We start from the raw sequence: 27,482 nt of genomic DNA on the forward strand, positions 1-27,482 counted from the left end.
CACCCGAGGCTTAGAGCTTGCGAAATCACACCTCCCCTTCTCTTGCAGCCGCGCTGTTATCCGACCTCTTCCTGCCATAAAAATTCCTCGCTGTGCCCCTGCCCCGAGCGCCTCGCCTGTGTGTGTTTGTGTGAGACGAGAGCTTTTAATGTTGTAACCATGCAATCTGACCTCAGACCTCTCCTGAACCTGCTGGGTGACGGAGCTCTCTCCCTAAACTCGAGTTTTGGAATAAAGCCTTAAACTCTGCACCACGGACTACTCTTTTCTTTGCATTTTGATATTATTATAGAAATTCCGATTGATGGGTAATAATTAAATTACCACATTATTTTGGCGCCCGAACAGGGACGCTCCCCTTCTCCACTCGCCGGAGGTGCAGGACATGGCCCGACAATCCCAAACACCCCCGACGGACTTCCAGTGCCCTTTGACGAGGTCTTCTCGCTAACTCCCTCGGAGGAAACGGAGAGTCGCGGCCACTCCAGGACCCACACAAGGCGGTGACGAAGACAGCGGAGTGTCTCACCCCAGGCCCTAGTCCAGCGAAGAGGACGAGTCCGAGGTCCCGAGATCCCGAGATCCCTTCCTGCGCAGCGTCAAGTACCTCGAGATTTCTGGCAACTGAATACTTGCACTTGGTGAGTAACTTAGTGGCAGGTTTATTGATTTAAAGTTCAAGACGTGTATAGGTAATTGTGCCAACATGGTCAAGACGGGTCCTGTTTAGATAGGACACGGTAGAGTTTGTAATTCTAATTAATTGCATCGTTATATTGAATAAGACCTGCTACCATGCCGTGGTTCTCAAAAATACATAGGTTGAAAACAAGGAAGGGGCTGCTCGAGGAGTAAGTGGCCATTCCTCCGAAGGACACTCCCGGTTATTTCATGTATGTTAAACACGGCCTGGGAGCAGTGATGTATTTTGATTTGTGGATTGATTATACCAAAGGTTTAGAGAATAGATACAAGTGGACTGAGGCAGGGACTTTTCACATGGAAAGTATTATGAAAATAGAAGAGCAATTGTGGAAAAAGAAAGCTAGACAGTCTCAGTTGGACTCCATAGATCTATGGAGGAAGGAAGCGCATAGGAGACAGCAGAAAGAATTCAGTAAGTTAGAGAAGGGGAGAAGAATGTCAGAACAGGCCAAAGAGGAAAAATTACTGGAGTTGGGGCGAGAAAAGAAAGCAGAAGAACAGGTTCGTCATACTAATGCCCAGACGACAGGGTTGTACCCCCTCTTACCTACTGACTCTGACCAAGAGACCGGGGAAGGGGAAGTGCCTTCTGTTCCAATGAAAGACCCCACAATGACCCTTCTTCTCGAAAACCCACCACCTCCCTATGCGCATATGCCTATTATCCCAGCACCTCCCGGGAATCAGGTGGGGACCGCAGAGGGTGTAGACAGTAACAAGGAGACACTCAAACCTATTGTTTCCCCTCCCGAAACAAGAAATGGAGCCCTGCGACTATGACCCGACTCCAGGGGAGGGACCTGACGCCATAATATCACGTACTTTAAGAGAAAACGTGGCGGCTTTAAGGAACTTAATTGATAGTAAAAAACTACTGGACGCCGCCAGTGAATTCATGCGAACTGGGGTAAATCAAGACGCCATTAGGGCCCTGACAAAGAGCCGAGGAAAGGTGCAACTACAACATGTACTCTCGTTCCTCGTCTCTTGTCTTCTCAGGCAGATAAAAACTGAAGGTAACGAAGCACCCACGGTATTTCGCACATTGTTCTATACCTTATCAGATTATGACAAGGTAGAGAACATAAAGGACGCCATTACCCGACTCTCTGAACAGGTTCTCGCATACCACCAAGACACAGAAAAAGGGGCCTCACAACTCGTGGTCCGTCTAACTGAGAAACAGAGAGGGACACCTAGGGAAACAGAAAATAATAGAAACAGGGACAATAGGTTTCCCCAGCCCTGTCAGACATATTGTACAGAAGGACCATCGCCCGAGGAAATTTTTGAGAACACTGTACTAGCCCTAGACGACTGGCTTGATATGGAACCTGTGTTGACAGCCCACGATAATGAAGTGGCCCGGGTGGAAGCCCAATGGGCTGCTTGTCCCTTCATGTATCAAGACAATATGGTAGCCCAACTGTACCCCGCCTTAATTCCGCGCGAACAAAGGCTAGCAAGTATATATATGACCCAAAATCTCATCACCCTAATGGAGATGCGGTGTTCTCGAAATAAGCCTATCCTGAACAAACTATTAGAAGACTATATACATGACAAATATTTGCGTAACGCACCGTCGTTTTTAAATAAATTCTTCGAACTCCGAGCTAAATGCCACGAACAACTTAATGATGAGGGCCCAGGGCTGACTCGAGGTAACTACCCTCTCCGGGAAGTACACCCGAGGGTAACTACTGCAGGGGCGCTTGAACGAGTTTTTGTATACACGCCTCTGACCAAGCTAGAAGTGCTCGAAATGAAGAAAATTGTCCCTGCCCATGAAAAAAATCCAGTAGGTTTCTTCCGGGAGCTCGGGATGTCCTACGAATGGGCAGTCTGACTCTCCCGGACATCCTCGCTCTACTCACGATACTCTTGCCTGGGGGCATCCGTGGCAAATTAAAGGAAAAGGACTGGCAGGTGGATACACATTCAATAAAATGGGCCGAGTTAGAGGCAGAAGATGCTGGCCGGGCACCCGGCCAACCGCTGGGTGACAAGGTTAATGCACTACCAAATGCTCTAATGGCAGTCCTCCCACAACTATTGGCTATGAAAAAAGAGGACTGGGGAGCTATTTCGGCATGCAAATAAAAGGTAGACGAAGATGTGGGGGATTGCTATACTAGGCTAGAACGATGTTTCACTGCCAATAGCGGTCTCACCCCATCCAGCGAGTCTTACATGCACCTTTTTGTGTCCAAATTGGTAGAGAATGCACTACCTCCGGTGAAGAATAGAGTATTGAAGGTAGAAAGCACTTGGCAGGCGAACACCGCTTCCCAGATGCTGCAAATGTTACAATACCACCAGACTAGGGTCCGCGAAGAAAGCGAACCAGATAAACACAGAATGAAAGAGACGAAGATAAAAGCATTAGTAGCACAGACCGTGACGATTCCTGGAACACAAAGAGGGGGAGGACAAGGACAGGATAAGGCATGCTGCAAATATTGCAAGAAGCCAGGACATTTCGTACGCGAGTGCCCAATACTCAAACATAATCTTGCCACCGGGAAGACAAAACCCCGCACCTACCCTCCCCGACAAGACAGCATCACGACAGGGCAAAATAACGCAACACCCATCCAGTCCCAGATGTATGCCGGAAAAGACTTCACTGCTGATTCGAACCCCGATTTTTCATGAAGGTGCCCAGAGAGAGATAGTGAGAATGCCCCGCCCTTGATACCCATTCCTGTAGATCAGAAGGGTCCCTATGTAGTTGTCTCGATACTGGGGGAGGAACGGAAGTTCCTATTGGACACGGGCGCAAGCAAATCAACTGTCAGTCATAGACAACTTCCAGAGGTTCCTCTCTCGGGCCGACAAAACATATCTCTGGGTTTTTCAGGACAACCAGTAGTTAACAAGACCTCCAGACCCCTGCCCCTGACGCTGGGACCCCTTACCACCGTGACAGACCTCGTCCTGACAGACTCCTGTCCCGAAAATTTGCTAGGCATAAACCAATTGAAAGAGTTAGGAGCCGTCATAGTCTGCTCACCTCAAGATGTGCGAATGTTCCTACAGGATTTTAAGGGCCATTATACTACCAGGGACCTAGACTGCAGGCTGGTATCCTTACCACACCACTTGTGGGCCAAAGATTCGACGGACGTAGGATGCATGGCAATCCCACCCCACAAGGTCATGTTAAAGGAAGGTGTCACACTGCCACGTCTCAAACAGTACAAGATACCACCCATAGCAGAAATAGCACTCCTAAAAATAATTGAGGATCTTATCCAGTCAAGGGTAGTCAAAGAAACACCTTTCAATGTCTGTAATTCTCCTGTCCTGCCGGTCCACAAGAGGACGGCGCCTGATTCACCTCCAGTGTACAGATTAGTAGTGGATTTGCGAAAACTAAATGAATGCGTGTTACCACAACATCCAGTGGTTCCCGACATTTTAACTCTACTCACTGCCATTGATGCACAAGCCTCGTGGTTTACGGTGATGGACTTAAAAAATGCATTCTTTAGTGTTCCCATTCACCCAGATAGTCAGTATCTCTTTGGCTTCTCCCTACAAAGACGGAGCTTCCAATTTACAAGAGCACCTCAAGGCTTCACTGAAAGTCCGAGCATATATAGTCAGGCCCTAAAAAGACAATTGGACACAGTACATGTCCCTCCTGAAACAGCACTACTACAATATGTTGACGACATCCTCATTACAGCCCGATCAGAACAAAAATGTTGTGAAGCCTCCCTCACGGTCCTCCAATTCCTAGCTGACAATGGCCACAAGGTATCACCTTCCAAGTTACAATTCTGTTTACAGCAAGTGGCTTACCTAGGGCACTTGCTGTCAAAGGAGGGTAGGCAACTCACACCAGAACTCATCAAACTCATAGCCACCATGACAAGACCTCAAACACAGAAACAAGTCAGGGCCTTCGTGGGACTTACTTCGTACAGTGGATTCCGCAATACGCCCTAATTTCTAAACCCCTCATTAGTCTTACCACATCTGAGGTTGCACAACACCCATAGTTACCATGGCTGAAGGAACATGAACAAGCCTTCCAGACCCATAAACATGCTCTTTGTCAAGCTCCAGTGTTAGCAACCCCTGACTACCTCAAAACTTTTACGCTCTTTGTAACTGAAAAAGATGGCACCGCCTTGTCCGTCCTGACACAGGATCAGGCAGGCAGAAACACACTGTGTGCATATTTTTCGAGTATCTTGGATCCAGTTGCTCGGGCTCTTCCTGCATGCCTGAAGTCAGTAGCAGCCACAGCTCAAGCAATCCGACAGAGTGACTCCATTGTGCTAGGACACCCATTAACTGTTCAAGTGTCTCATTCGGTGGAATTGCTCTTAAACAGAACTCAGACCCAACACCTCACGGTGGCCAGATTGACGGGTTACGAAATGACACTCTTTCAGCCACACATAACGATTCACAGATGTAACATACTAAATCCAGCCACACTATTGCCCATTTATGACACACAACAAACGATACATGACTGCAGTGTTGAGGTAGAGTTAGTAACCAAACCTAGACAAGATCTACTAGACACCCCATGTTGTGACCCAGACCAAACATTATTTGTGGATGGCTCCTGTATGCACCTTGTAACAGGAGAACTAACGGCCGCCTACGCAGTCACCAATGGAACTACTGTTCTAGAATCACACAGGATTTTCCTACTGTCAGCCCAAGCAGCTGAACTGGTAGCACTTATACGTGCCTGCCATTTAGGGAAAAATCTATCCATCAATGTTTATACTGATTCCCAGTATGCATTTGGAGTGGTACACAATTTCGGCACCCTGTGGAAGGAAAGAGGATTCCTCACATCACACGGAGCCAAAATTCAGCACTCCGAACTCATCACACAATTGTTGGAGGCTATACACCTGCCTAGACGAATATCAGTAATTAAATGCAAAGCGCACATCAAGGGAACAGATGATATTTCTAGGGGAAATGAGTTTGCTGACCTCACAGCCAAGAAAACAGCCCAGACGGAACTCTTGATATTACAGAACAACAAAGCACATGCAGTTCGAAATCCCTTCCAAGACGTACACAGTGTACAAAGACATGCCACAGACTCAGAGATACAGGAGTGGAGAGACAATGGAGGGGTACAGACAGAACAGGGATGGATGATTCCAGAAAGAGCTGTGTGGTACCTACTGGATGCGATGGTCCAAGTTATCATCAATACCATACATGGACCAGCGCATCTGGGGGAAAAAGGCATGTTGGACAGTATAAAAGATATATGGTACAACAAGCACATTAGAGCAGCAGCAAAGCAACGAGCAAAGACATGTATGATATGTTCCCAGCACAATCCAGGGAAAGGTACACCAGTCGAGCAGGGTGGGTTCCATCCACCAGACCATCCATTTGAAGTTCTTCAGATGGATTATATCCAAATGGATAGATATAGGGGACTGAAATATGTCCTGGTGTTCGTATGTGCCCTGACCAGATGGGTAGAAGCCTATCCAGTCCCTGATTATACAGCAGCTACGACAGCTAAACAATTGGTCAGAGAATTCTTCCCCCGATATGGGCTGCCCCGAACCATCTTCTCAGATAACGGCCAGCCCTTCTCTTCAAAGCTCATGAAACACGTCTCACTCCTCCTAGGCTATACCTGGAAGTTCCACTGTGTCCGACACCCGCAGGCTGCAGGACTGGTAGAAAGATATAATCAGACCCTCAAGACTAAACTGGCAAAGGTAGTGGCAGAAAAAGGGGTAGATTGGGTCACAGCACTTCCAGTGGCACTGGTCTATGCAAGAATGATCCCACACTCAAGAACAGGACTAGCCCCTTATGAAATAGGGTTTGGCAGACCCCCTAACATATGGGGAATACCCAGACCAAAGTCCATTACTGATGTTGATAGCGCTGTTCTGACAGATTACCTGGCTTCCTTGATGTCTGCACTCCGCTCTTGCCGTTCCCAGGTTGCTGCTGCCTTCCCTGACAAGACCAACCCTGCTGACCACGCTATCCAACCGGGAGACTGGGTCTTCATCAGAAACTTTGACAGAAACAGTGCACTGGAACCACGATGGAAGTCTCCGAAGCTGGTGCTATTAACTACGAGGACTGCCGTCAAGGTTGAAGGACGGAAAGGGTGGCTTCATGCGAGCCACTGTAAAAAGTACTTTGGCAACAATCCCGAGGAAGAAAAAGAGCCCGCACCAGAGAACACTGTAGACACTGCCCCTGTTTTTTCAGACCTTACCCCCCAGCAGAGATACAAATCCAAGCTGCGGTCATCCCCCTCGATTCCGACTGATTAAGTCCAGGGAGGACATCGGTCTGCTGGTGAAGTGGTTGGAGCGATGGTGGCGGATCTTGGAAAAATGGCCTCCTGGAAGGCCCGAAGGACTAGAAGACGAAAAGACACATCTAAAGTGATGTTCAGTGGCTGGAGGACTTGTTTATGCATAATATTGATTTTATGCACTATGCTAATAGGTGTAGACTGGGTCTTGCATGTTGTCTTCCCTCTAGAACTCCCTTCAGGCCTAGATCCTATCTGCACAGCGAGCTATCAGCTTAAGAAAAGGCTCACCGAGTGGCTTATTAGAATAAATATTTTATACAAATGCTACACCACACTCATGAAGTCTGTAACACTACCAACTACTGGATTTGCGGCCGACATCCGCCGCATCAGGGATAAGGGAGTATGCCCTTTTCCCCCTCCCTTTCTTCCCATAATTCCAATCCCAAAAAGAGTACAGGTTGTCCCGTTATAGCAGTGACACCAATGAGAGGATACCTCTGTATTACAGAAAAATGGGTCTATACCGATAAGCCACAGTAAATGTAATGTTACCATTGGTTTCCAAGATAAAGGGCTCTCATCCTTCCTAGCTTCCCTCCACACCTACTTCACATGTGGGCCAACAATGTATGCCCGGCCACCACCCGGCTGGAACGGGACCTGCTATATAGTTTTCCTCCCTCCCCCAGTCTTCCTGGCACCCTCCAATTACCATTGTGTTTTGTCAGTATTATCCCAGATAAACTCTCCGTCCGTGTATGAGGCTATAACTAAGCTCCACAAGATAGCCACTGAGATACACCAAGAGACGGGGAGACGGACTTGGTCGGGATGGTTCCGGTCCATAGTGTCAGGATGGGGTTGAAAATTATGTCTGCAGAAGGCATTGTTTTGCAGATTTTTACGAGCTACTGCCTATGCATGCACTGTAGACCACCCCTGTGTTACCTGTGTCTGACGGCCTGCATTCCAAATCTACACGTACAGAATGTGGAGAATGAAAAGGTACTATTCTCCGAGTACGTTGAAGGCCTGATGACTATGAAAATAGACTCGGCGAAGAATGGTGGGTGGGTCAAAGGAGGGAATGAAGAAATTAAAATATCCCGTATATGCACCCACCCCGCATCCTTGACATAACCCCCCTCCATTTCGTATTCCTGCCACCATTTCAGGAGACATACCATCCACTGCACGAAACCTTGCTTCACCTCGACATGAGCAGGCCTCGCATCCTGTTTGCAGACCCTCCCCCCCACATTATTGTGGTCAAGCCGGATCAACTGCCCACATAGATAGCACCCTGCAACTGGCACCCGAGGCTTAGAGCTTGCGAAATCACACCTCCCCTTCTCTTGCAGCCGCGCTGTTATCCAACCTCTTCCTGCCATAAAAAAATTCCTCCCTGCGCCCCTGCCCCGAGCGCCTCGCCTGTGTGTGTGTGTGTGACAAGAGCTTTTAATGTTGTAACCATGCAATCTGACCTTAGACCTCTCCTGAACCTGCTGGGTGACGGAGCTCTCTCCCTAAACTCGAGTTTTGGAATAAAGCCTTAAACTCTGCACCACGGACTCCTCTTTTCTTTGCATTTTGATATTATTATTGAAATTCCGATTGATGGGTAATAATTAAATTACCACAGAGGCAAACAGGCGGACTGAGACATTTTCACATGTATACATTGTATAATAAATATATACATATTCACTGAAAAAAACATATGTTTCAAGCACGTTATAGTTAAAAATTAGCATTAAAAACCTAGAAATTCACTTTAAAAAAACATATGTTTCAGGCACGTTATAGTTAGAAATTAGCATTTCAAAAACCTTGGAAATTCACTGAAAAAGCCATAGGTTTCAGGGGCGTTATAGTTAGTTGGACATTTCACTCATACAAAGCCATAGAAACTCCCCCGTTATGGTTAGTTCGGCTAACTATACCTCGCGCGCCCGCAATGCACTGAGAATGACGTCACATATTACATCACTCATGACATGATCAGTGACATCACTCATGACATCACTGATGAAATTGTGGTAAATAATTTCTCGTTACCGGATCGGAATTTCTATAATTGCAATGGGATCAAGTATGAAGAGCAGAGTCCGGGGTAGGTAGAGTTCAGGAGTCTTTATTCAGTAACTCGAGTTAAGGGAGAGCTCCGTCACCGTAAAAGGTTCAGGAGTAGTCTGGTTTATTTTTACAATGCCAACATTTTTATACATTCCTTCACAAACAAAAAGGGAGGAGCTCACCTCGAGCACATTTCTATTCAATGTGATACAATCATACAGGAGTCATAGTAGGTTCGGCTGTTAAGGAATAGCCCAAGGCCCGTTTGTTAGATAGGAGCAAACAGATTGGTGCTAGGATGTCTGGAGCGGCAAGTACGAGGCATTGTTGTGGCAAGATACAGGGTTACTGGTATCTGGAAGTGGAAGAAACGAGGCATTGTGCGGTCCTTGTTTCAACATCAGGGCACATAGAGGGCTGAACATCCTCCAAAAGCAGGGTGGTCATTGACACACGCTTCTTTTGCAACTCCCCCGTCTTAGCCGCACAGAGTGAGAGCTGCTTGTCCCTTGATAGTATTGCTAGCGTTATAAGTGTCAGGAAGAACGAAAATGCGGGACAACCATCCCACCGAGTCTGTTTGCGAGATATGGGACAGGACAAAACCTGAAAAAGAGCATGATGGCTGGCCACCATGTTTCGTACGTGCCAGCATTTAAACACAAGAAAACAGAGGGACGTTAGAAATAATAGGAGGGTACTCATATTTCGTTCGCCGTTGACCCGGCCCATAATATGGTGGATAGGGTGCATAATGGGACACCAGAAAAAGCCCTTGAACCAATTTCCACATTCCCTCCTTGTCCCATAGTAAACCCTATCTCAAAATATTTTAATCAAATTCTATGTTCATTAAATTATACACTTGTTCTTGTAACATGATCATTTCATTTTCTTTCCCTTTGTTTTGTGGTTGAGGAACACATGCAGTGGCACACAGCCTACAGAGGGCAGGGTCACACTGGACACAGAGGCAACAAGTGAGGACAATGGCCAACATAAGGCCTAGGACCGTGAGTATCTTCCATCCCCACCTAGACAGGAGGCCCCACAACCAGCCGGTCAGGGACCACGTGCCGATGTCCATATTCAATTTATTGGAAAGTACATGGAGGCGGGAAATAGCGGAGTAAACGGATGGCGCGTTATCTGGGATATACACAGCAGCTAGACCCAATTATTTTACATACACCACAAAGGTCGGCTAACAGGATGTCTAAAACCATACGGTGTTGCAGGGTCATGAGTCTGTCAGAAGCCACTTCAGCTGTGATGTTACTTAAGGCGCCAGTTGTTTCATCTATGGCTGCTTGGACTACACAAGTTAATTGCCTTATGTGGCGGCTGTTGGTCATCGGTCCCCAGAAAGGGAGGAGACCTTTGAAAAAATCTCCAATCTGTCCTGTGGTATCTTCCGCATCTATGACCCTCCTTCGTTGTCTTCCAACTTCGGTCAGCGGGTCAATCAGATGATAATTGGCGGGGGCTGTGTAAGTTGGTGGTAAAACGAATGCGATGTAGCATTTCCCAGACCAACCTTGTGGCAACCAAGTGCGCGCATGGGGACCGCAGATAAAGTAAGTGTTTGGAGCAGTTACTACTGTTGGAAAATCGGGACCGGGCAGTGTATATGTTCTGTTACACTCGCTGTTCCCCATCATCTGCCCCTTCCCTTTCCCTCTGATACAAAACAAACCCTGATGGGGTACCGCCCAACCTCCCTTGTCCGTCTGTCTTAGTTTGACAGAAAACGTTTCCCTAAAGGAAGTGGTATCATGGAACAGAGAGTAACTGATATTTTCGTTATCATTAGCCTGTTCCCAGGTCGTAGTAAGATCCGCCATTTTAGAAACGGCCTTTGCTACCTTAGTCTTTACTTCATTCCAATTACTCTCATTTTTTAATTTGGTCTGGGGAATGTTTCTAACGGAAGCAGAAAATATCATAGACAATGCATAGGCAGATCCCGAATAACTGAACGGGTGAGGGAAGAAGGGCGTTCCCCTATATACGGAATGTGGCATCAAGCCACAAACCCAACAGTTTGTCTTATTGAGGATTCGTTGGTGTTGATGGAGAGTGGAAATGAACGCATTATTTATAAATTCCTTTCTTCTGTCCTCGAGGTGTGGAGGGAGATCAACGTGGGAATGCATAGTTATATTATTTACAAGCGTGGAAGAAGGCGGAGGGAAAGTCATATGTAAAATCCTACCCAGACAAGCCGAAAAACCGCAAATAAGGAACATTAATAATAAAAAAATCGAGAACCTGCTATGTAGTAATTTCACATAATTAGACCTCTTCAATTTATGCACCACATCATTATTCCTCATATTGTCTACTAGTCAATGTCCAATGTATCTATACACGAGACCAAACGCTTTCCAGAAGCCGCTTCACCAAGAGCTGGTTTTTGGACTTAATTAGCTACTGGTTGGTTAGGATCAGGTGTAATGTCCTTAGCCTACTTCTGGTGAGATCGCAGCCGCGATCTGTATTCTTGCTGAGGAGTGAGCTCAGGAAGGGGAGAAATGTTGTTTGTTATTTTAGTATCTATAGCCACTGGTTTGGACATGTTGTCAGTCGGTATTGGTCCAAAAAACATCTTAAAGTGACTGGCATGGAGCCATCCTTTCCTTCCTTCCACCTTGACTGCCGTCCTTGTCGTCAAAAGAACCAGCTTAGGAGACGTCCACCTCCTTTCCAGCAGGCTGATACGATCGAAATTACGCACAAGGATCCAGTCACCAGGTCTGATGGTATGTTCCTCAGGCGTGGTACGATCTGGAAAACCTGCAGCAACCTGTGAACGACAAGAGTGAAGTGCAGACATAAAGGAGGCCAGATAATCTGTCAACATATTAGAAACAATATCAGTTAATTTCCTAGGAGAAGGGACACCCCAAATGTTGGGAGGCCTACCGAATGTTATTTCGAAGGGGGACAGACCCGTCCGGGAATGCGCCACCATTCGCATGTAAAAGAGAGCGACCGGGAGAGCTGTGACCCAGTCTATCCCTTTGTCCGCGCATATCTTGGGCAGTTTGGTTTTCAGAGTTTGGTTATGTCGTTCTACCAGACCGGCGGCTTGAGGGTGTCGGACACAGTGAAACCTCCAGGAATATCCCAGTAGAAGAGAGACAGCCTCCATTAGTTTAGAAGAGAAAGGCTGCCCATTGTCTGAATAGATGACCCTTGGTAACCCATAGCGGGGGAGGAATTCCCTCACTAGTTGTTTAGCTGTTGTCTGGGCACCATAGTCCGGAACAGGGTATGATTCAGTCCATCGTGTCAGAGTACAGACCACCACGAGGACATATTGTGTCCCCGGCATCGGTCCATCTGTATATAGTCCATTTGAAGGACTTTGAAAGGGAAATTAGGGGGGTTAAACCCCCCTTGCTCTACAGGGACACCCTTTCCTGGATTGAACTGACAGCAGATCATGCATGTTCGTAACTTTTGTTTAGCTGCTGCCCACAAGTGTTTGTTATGCCAGACTATGTGTATGCTGTCTAACATTCCTTTCTCACCAAGATGTGCTGGACCGTGGGCTGTTTCTATCATCACAGGAACCATGGTGTCAGGAAGAAACCACCTAGACTTATCCTTCGTTACCCAACCCTGATTGGTTTGGAAACCCCCTTCCTCTTCCCACTTCTTTTTCCCTACTTCGTTAGCCTGGTCCTGAATGTCTAATACATCTCTGGTTGGGTCTGTAACTGTATAAACAGTGCTAGCAGTATTTTCAGTGTGTAGTGTTTCACTTCGTGCAGTGTTTCTGGCTGTAGCATCTGCCAGGGCATTTCCCCTCGTGACAGAATCTGTGTTCTTTGTGTGTGCTTTACATTTTAGGATGGCTATTTCAGCCGGTTTGTGTATTGAATCCAGTAACTGGAGGATAAGGTCTCCGTGCTGTATTTTGGTTCCATGAGAGGTCAAAAAACCCCTTTGCTTCCATAATATTCCAAACTTTTGTACCACCCCGAAGGCGTATTTTGAGTCAGTATAGATATTAATCCGTTTTCCCTTTGCCCATTCACATGCTCTTGTAAGGGCTATGAGTTCTGAAGCCTGGGCTGAGTGTACATGTATTCTAGCTGTTAGGAGAACTGTATCTTCTGTGGTGACAGCATATGCTGCTGATAGGTCACCTGTGGTGAGACGCATGCAAGAGCCGTCTACAAAGAGTGTGTGTTCCTGCGTGTTTAAGGGCACATCGACAAGGTCAGGTCGTGGTTTCGTGATCTGTTCAACTATTTCTAGACAGTCATGGAGTGGACCATCCGTTGGGATGGATGGTAACAATGTAGCTGGGTTTAGAACATTGCATCATTTTATGACGATGTGAGGCTGGAATAGTGTGATTTCGTAACCAGTGAGACGGACTATGGTCAAGTGTTGTGTCTGCGTGCTATTCAGTAATAACTCTACTGCATGCGGGACCTGAACTTCGAGAGGGTGTCCTAGTACAATGGAGTCGCTTTGTCGGATCGCCAGGGCAGTGGCCGCTACAGATTTTAGACAGGCTGGCAGACCTTGTGCTACAGGGTCAAGTATACTGGAGAAATAGGCACAGGGACGATGGTTAGCCTGTGTCTGTGTTAGTACCGATAAAGCTGTGCCTCCTCGTTCAGTAACGAAGAGGACAAAAGGTTTGGCAAAATCTGGAATGGCTAAGACAGGTGCTGAACATAATGCTTGTTTTAGGGTATCAAAAACGAGAGTATGTTCAGGCGTCCATGGCAACGGGGATGAGAAGTAAAAATCAGATGTGGTTAAGTGTATCAGGGGCTTGACCAGATAGGCAAATTGAGGGATCCATTGCCTGCAATAGGAAGTAAGGCCAATGAAGGCACGGACCTCCTTTTGCGTGCTAGGGACAGGAATGTTGAAAATGAGTTGGATCCTTTCAGGTGTGAGTGCCCTAACCTCCTTTGACAGCAGGTGCCCTAGGTACGCCACCTGCTGTAAACAAAATTGTAACTTGGAGGGTGATACCTTATGGCCATATTGTGCTAGAAATGTCAATACAATAAGTGATGCTTGGACACAGTCTTGTTCTGTTCGCGCAGTGATTAGTAGATCGTCAACATACTGTAACAGCGTTGTATTTTCTGGTAGGACAATACCATCCAGCTGTCTTTTAAGTGCTTGACTATAGATACTAGGACTTTCCGTGTATCCCTGAGGAGCTCTTGTAAAACAAAAACTACTTCCCTGTAGTGAAAATCCAAAGAGATATTGGCTATCTGGGTGGATGGGTATGCTGAAAAAAGCATTTTTGAGATCAATAACAGTGAAGTGCGTAGCATGTGAGTCTACAGCTGCTAACAAAGAGCTAATGTCCGAGACGACAGGGTATTGAGGTATCACACATTCATTAAGCTCCCTTAGATCAACTACAAGTCTGTACACAGGTGTCATACTATCCTCTATTTTCTTGCGCACCGGCAGAACTGGCGAATTACGTATGTTGGACGGAACTTCCCTGACCACTCCCTTTGCTCCCTTTGCTCCCTTAGATCAACTACAAGTCTGTACACAGGTGTCATACTATCCTCTATTTTCTTGCGCACCGGCAGAACTGGCGAATTACGTATGTTGGACGGAACTTCCCTGACCACTCCCTTTGCTAAGAGGTCATCAATTATTTTGGTCAAAGGCTCGTTCGGCGTCTGGCGGTAATTTATACTGGCGGATGCGGGTCAAGATGACACCTTCTTTTAACGTGACCTCATGCGGTGTAATATCCATGAATCCTACATCGGTCGAATCAGTGCCCATAATGTGGCTGGAATATTCCTCAATCTTTTATCTAGTTCTCTTGTTGTATAATGGCCCTTAAAATCTCGAAGTAATAGTCGAATCCCTTCTGGGGAACAACATATTACCGCACCTAATTCTTTCAAGGTCTGGATACCAAGCAGGTTTTCAGGACAGGATTTGGTCAATACCAGATCAGTTGATGTTTCGAGGGGGCCTATTTTGATAGACACTGGCCCCAAGACTTTGTTGATGACTGGGGTGCCAGAGAAACCCAAGGAAATACTGTGTGTGCCAGAGAGGGATACCTCGGGAATTTCTTCATGCTTTACTGTCGTTCTACTGGCCCCGGTGTCAATGAGAAATTTGGTGTCATTCCCCAAGACATCGGCATGTACATAAGGACCTTTTTGGTCTACTGGTACCGGGACCAGTGGGTGACTGTCATGTCCCTCTTCACTGTCTCATGAATACTCAGGGAATTCCGGATATGGTGGCGTGGGAAATTGGTAGAGCTGGGTGTCTACCGTAAGATCTGGGCCGGTAGCCGGAGTCGATGTGGAAGTACGAGGTGGATGGGTACGGGGTTGTGTCTTACAAGTAGCAATATTGTGTTGTAAGACTGGACATTCACGTACGAAATGACCAACCTTTTTACAGTAGTTACAGGTCGCTTTTTCCTGAGGTAGTTGTTGTTTACGATTCTGTGGGATTGTAGTTGTTTGTGCTACCAGGACCTTCATCTTGGTATCTTTAATTCTCCTTTTTTCCTGTTCTTGTTCTTCTCTAATTCTATTCTGATGGTATTGGAGCATTTGGAGTGTTTGTGAAGGGGAACTAGCTTGCCAGGTACTCTCAATTTTGAGTACTCTGGGGCATATTATCAAGGGGGTTTATCTCCGCTTTTTTGGCTTTAAAAGCCAAGAAAGCGGAGATAAAATTATCTCCCTATTACCAAGCTGTCGCTAACACCAGTTAGCGACAGCTAGTAGGAGATAGCGACCATCTTGGGCCCCACTTTGCATGTCAGTGATATTTATCACTAATGAGATGCAAAGTGGGCGTGCCAAGATGTTAGAGACTGAAAACAGTCGCTAACATCGCTATCTCCTATTACCAACTTTTGGAGATATTCGCGCTAAGCGGGAATATCTCCAAAAGCTAACACCTGCCTTGAGCAGTTCTTAGCCATGTTATCCAATGGGAGGTGGATAACATGGCTAAGAGCATTTGCTCGATAATGCATGAATATCGCTGACTTTTCAGCGATATTCATGCATTTCGGCCGTTTTTTATCGCATTTGCGATAAACCTTGTTAATAGCAAGGTTTATCTGCGATAAAAATCGCCGATGTGCGGCGATAATTTTTGTCTCTAAACAAGTTAGAGACAAAAATTATCGCTATTTGTTGGTAATATGCCCCTCTATTTTTAATCGGAAGTAATGCATTTTCAACAAGTTTGGAAACAAATAATCGACCATAAGCGTCTACTTTTGTAGGAAGGCCGCTATTAATGAGAAAACATTTCTCTAATCTTATGTAATAATCCCCTACCTCCTCGTCTGGTTTTTGCTTACATGCGGAGATAGCATCCCAATCTTCCTTTTTAGTAGTCAATAGTTGGGATAGTATTTTTGGGAGCGGGTGGGGTAGTTCCAGGACCAAAGGTCCCAGGCCGTCCCCGGCCTGGCGGAGGGCCTCTTCTGCTTCTAGGTCGGTCCATTTTATTGATTTTCCTTCGACATCCCAATCCTTTAATTTATCGTATACCCCCACCGGTAATAGGACCTTCAGGACCACCGTGAGGTCTTTGTAAGTGAATGACCCCGTTTGGAGGATGTCCTTAAGTTCCCTATGGAAACCAGAGGGGTCCTTCTCATGTGGTGGGACCATTTTTTTCATTTCCAAGATCTCTAACTTGGTCAACGGGGTGTAAACAAATACTCTTTGCATTTTTCCCGCGGTGTCTATAATAGGGTGGACCTCACGTAAAGGGTATTGTCACCGATCGTAGTCTGGGGTATTTAGATTATAAATATCAGAAAGATTTTGTACTTATCGTTGCCGTTCTTCTAGAAAGATATTAAGGAATTCCTGTTCCTGGGCCGCCACCGTCCTTCTACGCAGTCGTGCATAAGATGGTGTAATAATTTGGGTGGGTATCCAGTACCCTCATACAGGGTAATGAGGTGTTGTACCGTGTAGACACTAGCCAATCTTTGAAGTTATACCGGTAGGGCTAGGAACATTTGTGCAATTATATCTGGGCCATAGATGCGGTGTTGAGACACCCATTGCGTGCTTGTACGGGCTAGTTCTTCTTCTTGTGGGGTGAGAGGAGGCTCTTGGACTAACAAGTCATCTACAGTTGTCTGTGTCTGTTGAAACTGTTTGTCTGAAGGCACTAATGGCTCTTTAGCTCTGCTTCTTAGTATTCTGTGATTCTGGCTCTGAGGGAGGCAGCCTCGTGCCACTCCTTGGAACTCCGTTTCATCGACTCCCTCCTTTTCTGCTTGTGCCTCTCCTTTGTGAAACTTGGAAACCTTGTCAGTGAACAGAGGAATAAAAAGGTCTATTTCCTTCCGTGTTTTATAATCTCCGTTAACTACTGCTTCATCTAATTGGATTAAATCCTCGGGCACTCTTTGTTCGGTGCTTGACAGCAGGCGGATAAAACAGGTAGCCATGATTCGCGTAAGATATCGCTTCAGGGCCACAGGTCTGTTAATGATGGCTTTTAAAAAGACATCTAGGTTGTTCCCTGTCCTTATTGCTTCATATATTCAGTTTATCCAGAAGTCAATATTTGGGACGTTCTCCAGACCTTCTAAGGCTGTACGTAAGCGGCGGGAAATTTCCGCTTGTGGTCCTTCCTCCGGTGTCGGGTCGTACTTGCATTTTAGCGGGGGATATCTGGGAAGTCTGACGGGATCGAAATTTGTTCCGTTTGCTCTTGAACATGCACAGGTTGTCGTCTTATTAACCCTGGGTTCGTATATACTGGGGGAGGCTCTAGTAAATAAGTGGAAAGGAAATCTTGAGGTGGGGAAAAAACCTTCTGTGTCGTGGGAATGACGGACATGTCAGGGTCTGGAGTGTTATTAGACACTAACTCTTGTGAAAGAACGGGATATATACCCATTATGGAAGCCGAGGCCTCCTGTTCCTTTTGTTCATGTGCAATATCTTTATCTTGATCCTGTCACTGTTTCACCTTACGTGCTTCTGACATTCTCTTTCCTTTCTCTAACTTGCCTTGTTCCTTCTGTACCCTTCGATGTGCTTCCTTTCGCCATAATTCGATACTTTCTAACATCGAAGGTCTTGCTTTCTTTTCCCTCTACTGCCATGATACTATTCATGTCCCAAGTACCACTCTGTGGCCATCTAGCTACATTCTCTAAATCCTTGGTATAATCCACCCAGAGGTCTAGATACAAGATGGCACCTATTCCGTACTTCGTGTACATAAAGTAGCCTGGGGTATCCTTTGGGGGAGTGGTACAGGTTGTTCCAGTAAACCCCTCCGGGTGCCTAGTTTATGTAGTTTCGAGAATAGAGGCATTTTGTAAGACTTATCTTTTCACTTGATAGTTAAACAGTTTCAACAAAAATAATCATACCGTGTCCTAATTTAACATTAGGACCCGTCTTGACCGTGTCCTGTTAGAATATATGATCCCATTCTGCATTCAAAAATCCCGCATACCATCACTCCGCATTTTTTAGTACGCAAGTACCATTACTCCGCAAGCCATAATTCCTCAAATTTTTACAACGCATATGACTTTACTACGCATGCAATTACAACGCAAATGCATGTGTGGTGAAGTCATATACTTTGTAAAAGTACTTTATTTAAAAAAAAATTATATATATATATATATATATATATATATAAATATATAAATATATATATATACACACATATATATTTTTTATTAAAATGAAACATTATTTCTTTTAAATTACATTATATTTATATCTATATTAATACCCCAGCACCCTTAAACACTAACCTATCCTGACCCTAAAAATACCCCTGTACCCCAAAACCCAAACCTACCCCTGAACCCTAAAAATACCCCTGTACTCCAAAAGCCAAACCTACCCCTGAACCCTAAACATACCCCTGTACCCCAAAACCCAAAGCTACCCCTGAACCCTAAAAATATCCCTGTACCCCAAAACCCAAACCTACCCCTGAACCCTAAAAATACCCCTGTACCCCAAAACCCAAACCTACCCCTGAACCCTAAAAATACCCCTGTACCCCAAAACCCAAACCTACCCCTGAACCCTAAAAATACCCCTGTACCCCAATACCCAAACCTACCCCTGAACCGTAAAAATACCCCTGTACCCCAAAACCCAAACCTACCCCTGAACCCTAAAAATACCCCTGTACCCCAAAACCCAAACCTACCCCTGAACCCTAAAAATACCACTGTACCCCAAAACCCAAACGTACCCTTGAACCCTAAAAATACCCCTGTACCCCAAAACCCAAACCTAGCTCAAAACCCTAAAAATACCCCTATACCCCAATACCCATACCTATCCCTTAATCCTTAAATACCCCTGCACCCCATAACCCAAACCCACCCTTAAAATACCCCTGAACCCCAAAAACATATACTCCAACACCCCCAAACTAAAACCATATACTTACCTTACACTTAAATATAAAAAACATATGCTTTTACCAATCATGCTTTTACAACGAATTTCGTTGTAAAAGCATACGTGGTAAAAGCATATAATATATAATGGCATGCGTTGTAAAATTATGCGGAGTAACGGTATCTGCGTTATCATGGTATGAGGAGTAAAGGTATGCGGAGTAAAAAATGCGGAATGACGGTGTTTTACCGTCCTGTTAATCAGAACCTGTCTTGATACATCTCTAGCAGTACTCACCGAGATGCAGAAAACTTGAAGACCTGGTCACCGGAATGGTAGCGCTGCGCTCTTGACAAAGGGGCTTATTGGGGTCTGAAAAACCTCAGACTCGCCAACTTCACAGTGTTCGGGCTCTTGGTCGGGACATCTGCTGTCGTCCTCACCGCCTCGTATGGATAATCAGGCCACGACACAGTACCCCCTCGGCCTGAAGGAGTTCGGGCAGGAACACCCTGCAGTGTGCACTTGAAGTCCATCAGCGACTGGAGGTGCCGGTTCGGGTCCACATCTCCGGCGGGTGGGGAGAAAGGGAAGTCCCTGTTCGGGCACCAGATTAATGTGGTAAATAATTTCTTGTTACCGATTCGGAATTTCTATAATAGCAATGGGAGCAAGTATGAAGAGCAGAGTCCGTGGTAGTTAGAGTTCAGGAGTCTTTATTCAGTAACTCGAGTTAAGGGAGAGCTCCGTCACCGTAAAAGGCTCAGGAGTAGTCTGGTTTATTTTTACAATGCCAACATTTTTATACATTCCTTCACAAACAAAAAGGGAGGAGCTCACCTCGAACACATTTCAATTCATTGTGATACAATCATACATGAGTCATAGTAGGTTCAGCTGTTAAGGAATAGCCCAAGGCTTGTTTGTTAGATAGGAGCAAACAGTTTGGTGCCAGGATGTCTGGAGCGGCAAGTACAAAGCATTGTTGTGGCAAGATACAGGGTTACTGGTATCTGAAAGTGGAAGAAACGAGGCATTGTGCGGTCCTTGTTTCAACATCAGGGCACATAGAGGGCTGAACGTCCTCCAAAAGCGGGATGGTCATTGACACATGCTTGTTTTGCAACTCCCCCCATCCTAGCCGCACAGAGTGAGAGCTGCTTGTCCCGTGATAGTATTGCTAGCATTATAAGTGTCAGGAAGAATGAAAATGCGGGACAACCATCCCACTGAGTCTGTTTGCGAGTAATGGGACAGGACAAAACCTGAAAAAGAGCATGATGGCTGGCCACCATGTTTCGTACGTGCCAGCATTTAAACACAAGAAAACAGAGGGACGTTAGAAATAATAGGAGGGCACTCATATTTCGTTCACCGTTGACCCGGCCCATAATATGGCGGATAGGGTGCATAATGGGACACCAGAAAAAGGCCTTGAACCAATTTCCACAACTTCTCAAATGACATCACTGATGACATCATCCAGTGAATGTGTGTTTTTCTGAGAATGAAACATGTTTTATATATGTATATCTCAAGGCTGATGGAAGAAGAAATGGGTATATAAGTGTCTAAATGGAGGATTTTGTTTGGTACAATTGATTGTACAACTGACTGATTAAGTGTATCTTAGTGAATACAATCAATCAATCAATCAATCAATCACGGCATTTGTATAGCGCGCTGCTCACCCGGAGGGTCTCAAGGCGCTTGGGGAGGGGATCCGCTACTGCTCGAACAGCCAGTTCTTGAGTTGCTTCCTGAAGGCGAGGTGCTCTTGGGTCAGGCGGAGGTGGGTGGGGAGGGAGTTCCACGTCTTGGCGGCCAGGTAGGAGAAGGATCTTCCTCCCGTTGTGGCTCTCCGGATGCGAGGGACGGCGGCGAAGGCGTGGCTGGTCGATCGGAGCTGGCGTGTGGGGGTGTAGAAGTTGAGGCAGTCGTTGAGGTATCTTGGGCCTTGGTTGTGGAGGGCTTTGTGTGCGTGGGTGAGGAGTCGGAACGTGATTCTCTTGTTGACGGGGAGCCAGTGCAGGTTTCTCAGGTGTGCGGAGATGTGGCTGTGACGGGGGATGTCCAGGATGAGCCGAGCTGAGGTGTTCTGGATCCGTTGGAGTCTTTTTTTGAGTTTTGCAGTGGTTCCGGCATAGAGGGAGTTGCCGTACTCCAATCGGCTGGTGACGAGGGCCTGGGTGACCGTCTTCCTGGTGTCTGTGGGGATCCAGCGGAAGATCTTCCGTAGCATGCTCAGGATGTTGAAGCATGACGAGGAGACGGCGTTGACTTGTCTGGTCATGGAGAGGGAGGAGTCCAGGATGAAGCCCAGGTTGCGTGCGTGGTCCGTAGGTTTGGGTGCATTGCCCAGGGCCGGGGGCCACCAGGAGTCGTCCCAGGCGGAGGGTGACGATCCCAGGATGAGGACTTCCGTCTTGTCTGAGTTCAGTTTCAGGCGGCTGTTCATCATCCACTCGGCGACGTCTTTCATCCCTTCGTGTAGGCTGGTTCTGGCGGAGGCTGGGTTGTTGGTGAGGGAGAGAATGAGCTGTGTGTCGTCGACGTAGGAGATGATGTTGAGGTTGTGTTGGCGTGCAATGGCTGCGAGGAGGCTCATGTAGACGTTGACGAGGGTGGGGCTGAGTGATGACTCCTGTGGTACGCCGCAGATGACTTCGGTGGCCTCGGATCTGAACGGGGGAGGCGGACTCTCTGTGTCTTCCCGGCGAGGAAGGAGATGATCCACTCCCGTGCCTTCTCTTGGATCCCGATGTTGCTGAGGCGCTGTACTAGAGTGCGGTGGCAGACAGTGTCGAACGCCACAGAGAGGTCCAGGAGGATGAGGGCCGATGTTTCTCCATTGTCGAGCAGGGCTCGGATGTCATCAGTGGCTGCGAGGAGGGCGGTCTCGGTGCTGTGGTTGGCACGGAAGCCGGACTGCGAGGGGTCGAGGGATCCGTTTGTCTCGAGGAAGGCGGTTTGCTGTCTGTTGACGGTCTTCTCAATGACTTTCGCAGGAAACGGGAGGAGCGAGATGGGGCGGTAGTTTTTGAGGTCGGTGGGGTCAGCTGAAGGTTTCTTCAGGAGCGCGCTGAGTTCGGCGTGCTTCCAGCTCTCCGGGAAGGTAGCGGTGTCGAAGGAGGCGTTGATGATGTCTCGTAGATGGGGAGCGATGACGGAGTCAGCCTTGTTGAAGACGTGGTGGGGGCAGGGGTCGGTTGGAGATCCGGAGTGGATGGAGTTCATCGTGCGGATGGTTTCTTCGGTGTTGATCGGGGTCCAGGCGCGGAGGGTGGTAGTGGGGGCGTTGGTGCGGTCGTAGGGTGCGTCGGTTGTGTGCTGAAGCTGTTGTGTATGGTCAGTGAGTAATGTTTAAATATGTAAATATCTGTATCAGTCTCTCATGTGTATAAGTGGCTGCATGGGTTGGTGAGTCGCTACACGAGTGTCTATATGGGTTATTAGCTGTTTTTTTGAGTATCAGTATGAGTGTCTGAGTGTCTGTTTGGTTCGGTGGGGGTATTACTTAGTGCATAGATGCATGAATGAGTGACTCACTGTTAAGCATGGGCGAATTTTGCGAATCTGACGTTCGCGAATTTGCGTATTTGCGAACTCACAATCCGCAAAATCCGCAAATTCTCGCGAATTTGCTGATTTTTTTTTTGTTCGCAAGGGTTCCTGCAAGTTTGCGAGGATTTTGTACCAGTTCGCAATTGCAAACTTACTTGTCGGCTCGCAACGGTCGCGACTATGTTGGTTGTACGTCTGGTTCATCATCACAGGTTCCCAGCACCCTCTGTTTCACCCATGCCACCCTCTGGTACATCAATGCCACCCTCTGGTTCATCATCACTGTAGATTATTGGGGGGGAAAGCAAGAACACCTGCCCTGCTTCAACTGACATGAATTAATTTGGGGTTGATTTATTAATGTGTCACTGTTTTAAAATTCCAGTCTGGCACCTACTTCCTTATCTGTAATTTGCTTTCTGTTGCAGTGCAATTTTTTTTCCAGGACCTTTGTGGCCTACTTGTAGCTATTCTATGAGCCTGCTGTGAGGGTCAGAGCAGGGTCATACAATTGTTGCAACTAGCAACTGAACTCTGGAGGGGCCCCAGTCAGGAAGCACTACAGGGAATGGTTACTAATGATGAGTTTGAAGTTGAACTTTTGCACTTGCTGAGTGCTTTCAGTTTTGCAAAACTCGTTTTTCTGCAGAACAGCAACTGTAATGCCCCAAACAAACATAGGCAACTGAACTCTGGAGGGGCCTGTAAAATAAGGATCCACAAATTGAAGATAAAAAGTAGAGGTTTATTTAAAGAAAAGATCCCATCCACAGGTGAACATCCAGCCAGCAATAAAGTAGGATAGCAACTGCTTAGTGATCAAAGGATAACATTCCATCAGAGAATCCAGTGTCTCATGACATCAGCGCAGCTGTGTCATGAGGCAGAGACACACAGGACAAGGATGCCACACATCTCCCTTCTAACAACAACAAGAAAATTATAAGAGAAAACAAAACAATGCTAAAACATTAATCACACAGTGACGTAGTCTTTTAAACATTTAGGAGAATGAGAAACCCTTGCAGACTTGCGAAGAAGTGAGGAGGACTCAACTCCAGGAGTTTGAGAATGACGACTGCAAGAAGCTTCCACAAGATCATTGCTAACCACCACCACCCTGTTCAAATTCCAAACACGATGATCAGCAGTTTTGATGGCGTTCTTGAAAACTTTGATGACACGAATAGGCTTCTTAAAGGTAGCAGAAAGAGCCTTATTGTTTTTGCAGGGATTCTTAATAAGTACCCAATCTCCCACTTTAACAGGTGTGACCTTAACAGAATGTCTCTCATCAAACATCCTTTTTCTAGACTCAATTCTAGAAAGTTCACGCAACATCCACTCATCAGAGTCATCACGAGGAGGTGGTTGCAAGTCATTGACCCATGCCGGTACCACAAGGGTATTAGGAGTGCGTGATCTAAAAAGTTCAAAAGGAGTCTTTCCAGTAACGGCATGGGGAGATAACCTGTAAACCTTAACCTTCTTAAAGACATCTGTTCTCCAATCTGTGCCAGCAGACTTAGCCATTCTAATAGTCTCTTTAAGGACACGGTTAAATCTCTCAACCATACCGTTGGTTTCTGGGTGGTAAAGGGAAGACCTTTTGTGTTTAACCCCTTGCTCTAACAGAAAATTTTCCATCTCTTTAGAGACTAATTGGGGACCATTATCTGTGAGGATGGCGTTAGGGATGCCCTCTCTAGCAAAAAGTTTAGTTAAAAAATCCACCACATGCCTAGTCTCGATACCACGAGTTATGGCAATTTCTGGCCATCTAGAAAAGAAATCAACAAGAACAAGAACATACCACTCACAACCAGCTGATGTAATAGGCCCCAAAATATCCAAACCCACTTCTTTCCAGGGCGCATCCGGTCTGTCTCTAATCACCATGGGTTGGACTTTAGGTTTTGCTACCTTCTCACTAAGAGCACAGTCAATGCAATCCCTAACTTTGCGCTCTACTTCCAAATCCATATTTGGCCACCAATATGAGCTCCTTAAAATCTCCTTAGTCTTAGAGATTCCTAAATGACCGATATGTGCTAAAGACATAAGCTCATCCCGAAGAGCTAGGGGTGGAACCAATCTAGTTCCTCTAAAAAGTAAGCCATCTTGTTCAGAAAGCTGATCCTTGACATGCCAAAATTTCTTAAGACCTTCATTACATTTGGGTTTAATCTTCCATCCTGTCATTAGGAGTTTAAGTACCTCTACCAGAGTCGAATCTTCCTGAAGCATCTTCAACCACCTCTCTTTATCAATGACAGCCTCTTCTACAACACAAACCATCTCATCATCAACATCACAATCTTCCTCATCCTCAACCTCAGAACTGGGAACAAGGCGGGACAAAGCATCAGCCACTTTGTTTTCTACTCCAGGTAGGTACTTTACACTAAAATCATAATCCTGTAAACCAACAACCCATTTTGTGATTCTACCAGACACCGCATCTATACCTTTTTTCTTTAAAATTTCACAAAGCGGCTTGTGATCTGTCCTGACCTCAAAATTGGTTCCCCACAATAAGTTTTTAAGCTTCTTGACTGACCAGTAAACAGCAAGAGCTTCACACTCAATCACTGAGTATCGAGTTTCAGCTCCCTTTAAACTCCTTGACAAGAAAAGAATGACCCTCTCAATGCCCTCAAATTTCTGTACAAGCACCGCACCTAAACCTTTCAGGCTTGCATCAGTAATCAAAATAGATTTCTCAGAAGGATCAAAACTGCTCAATTTCGGAGCAGAAGCTAGCCTCTCCTTGATGACCTCAAACTCACGCTGACATTTCTCTCCCCAAATGAAATCTACACCCTTCTTCAACAAATACCTCATATTGGCACACAAAGAGGCAAAGTCTTTCACAAACTTGCTATAATATTCAGCAAGTCCCAAAAAACTCATCAACTCTTCCTTGTTCTGTGGGGGAGACATCTTAGAAATTGTAGAGATCAGATTTTCCTTAGGCAAAATTCCTCCTTCTGTAATAGTGTGACCTAGATAATCAATGGAAGTTTTTCTAAATTTACACTTCTCAATCTTGACAGTCAAACCTGCATCACACAACCTCCCTAGAACAGCAAATAGCCTAAAATCATGTTGAGGATTATCTATGCCAAACACAAGAATGTCGTCCTGATAGACTCTAACACCATGTAAACCTTTTAAGACCTTCTCTAATGCCCTCTGAAAAACCGATGCGGCTGACACTAAACCAAATGGTAGTCTAACGAACCTAAAAGTGCCATAAGGTGTCACAAAAGAGGTTAAGTCTTTCGAATCTTCTTCCAACCTAATCTGATGGTACGCGGACCTTAGATCAATGGTGCTGAAAATTTTAGCACCTTTAAGTAGCATAAGCATGTCCGCAATCTTGGGTAGAGGATAATGATCAGTAACTACACACTTGTTGAGTTCTCTTAAATCAACACAGAGACGGAGAGAGTTGTCCGATTTCTTGGCTGCGACAATCGGGGCAACCCACTCCGTTCCTTCTACTGTTTCTATGATGCCTCCCTTGACCAGCTTATCAAGTTCATCTTTAACTTGTTCTCTGACTGCTACAGGTACATTTCGCACTTTGCAGCAGACAGGTACAGCATCCTTCTTCAAGATGATACGATGACAATAGTCATTAAGACATCCTAAATTTTCCGAAAAAACTTTAGGAAATCTGGCTTTCAGTTCACTAGTGAAATCACAAGAAACTACTGAAACAATCTGAGGTGTGCAGGGAAAGGGCTGTTTTAGAAGAATAGGAGGTGTTGAGTTTGGATCAAGCATAACACCCAAATCTTTAAGAGCAAACCAGCTTATTATGCTATCTCCTTTTTGAGAAACATAAATTTTTGCCTTGGCCAACCTATTCTTATAATTAATCATACCTTCAAAAACCCCAAGTAGTTTAATGGGTTGACCAGCATAACCAAATGGTCTTATATCGGGGCGTGAGAGCTCAAGTTTATGTCCCAACTTACTCAAAAAAAAATCTTTTGCTACAATAGTAATTTTTGCCCCAGAATCGAACAAAACTTTGGTGGGATAACCTTCCACCAAAATTTCATCACAAGGGGAATTCTTTGCTTCCTCAGTTTGAATATAAATTTGCCCACAATCTAGGTGTTCATCTAGATTATCTTCATTTTCAAAATCATAAAATATCTCATTCACTCTACCTCTATAGTTTCCCCCTTTACAACATGAGGTGAAGTGTCCTTTCCTTTTGCACTTACTACAATAAGCTTTCCAACCAGAACATTGTCTATCTGTGGCAAAATGCCCCATTTTACCACATCTGTAACATCTTACTTGGGAGAAATCCAAAGTGTTCTCCTTTTTTTTATACGAAATTTTGTTGGAAACATTTTCATTTTTAGAGTCTTTTTGCTGATTTTCACTTGTTCTAGCAGTAGATTTCACAACATTCACAGTTTCTTTCGTAGTTTTGT

This window comes from Lissotriton vulgaris, chromosome 6, assembly GCF_964263255.1.
Source record: "Lissotriton vulgaris chromosome 6, aLisVul1.2, whole genome shotgun sequence".
Classification (NCBI taxonomy): domain Eukaryota; kingdom Metazoa; phylum Chordata; class Amphibia; order Caudata; family Salamandridae; genus Lissotriton; species Lissotriton vulgaris.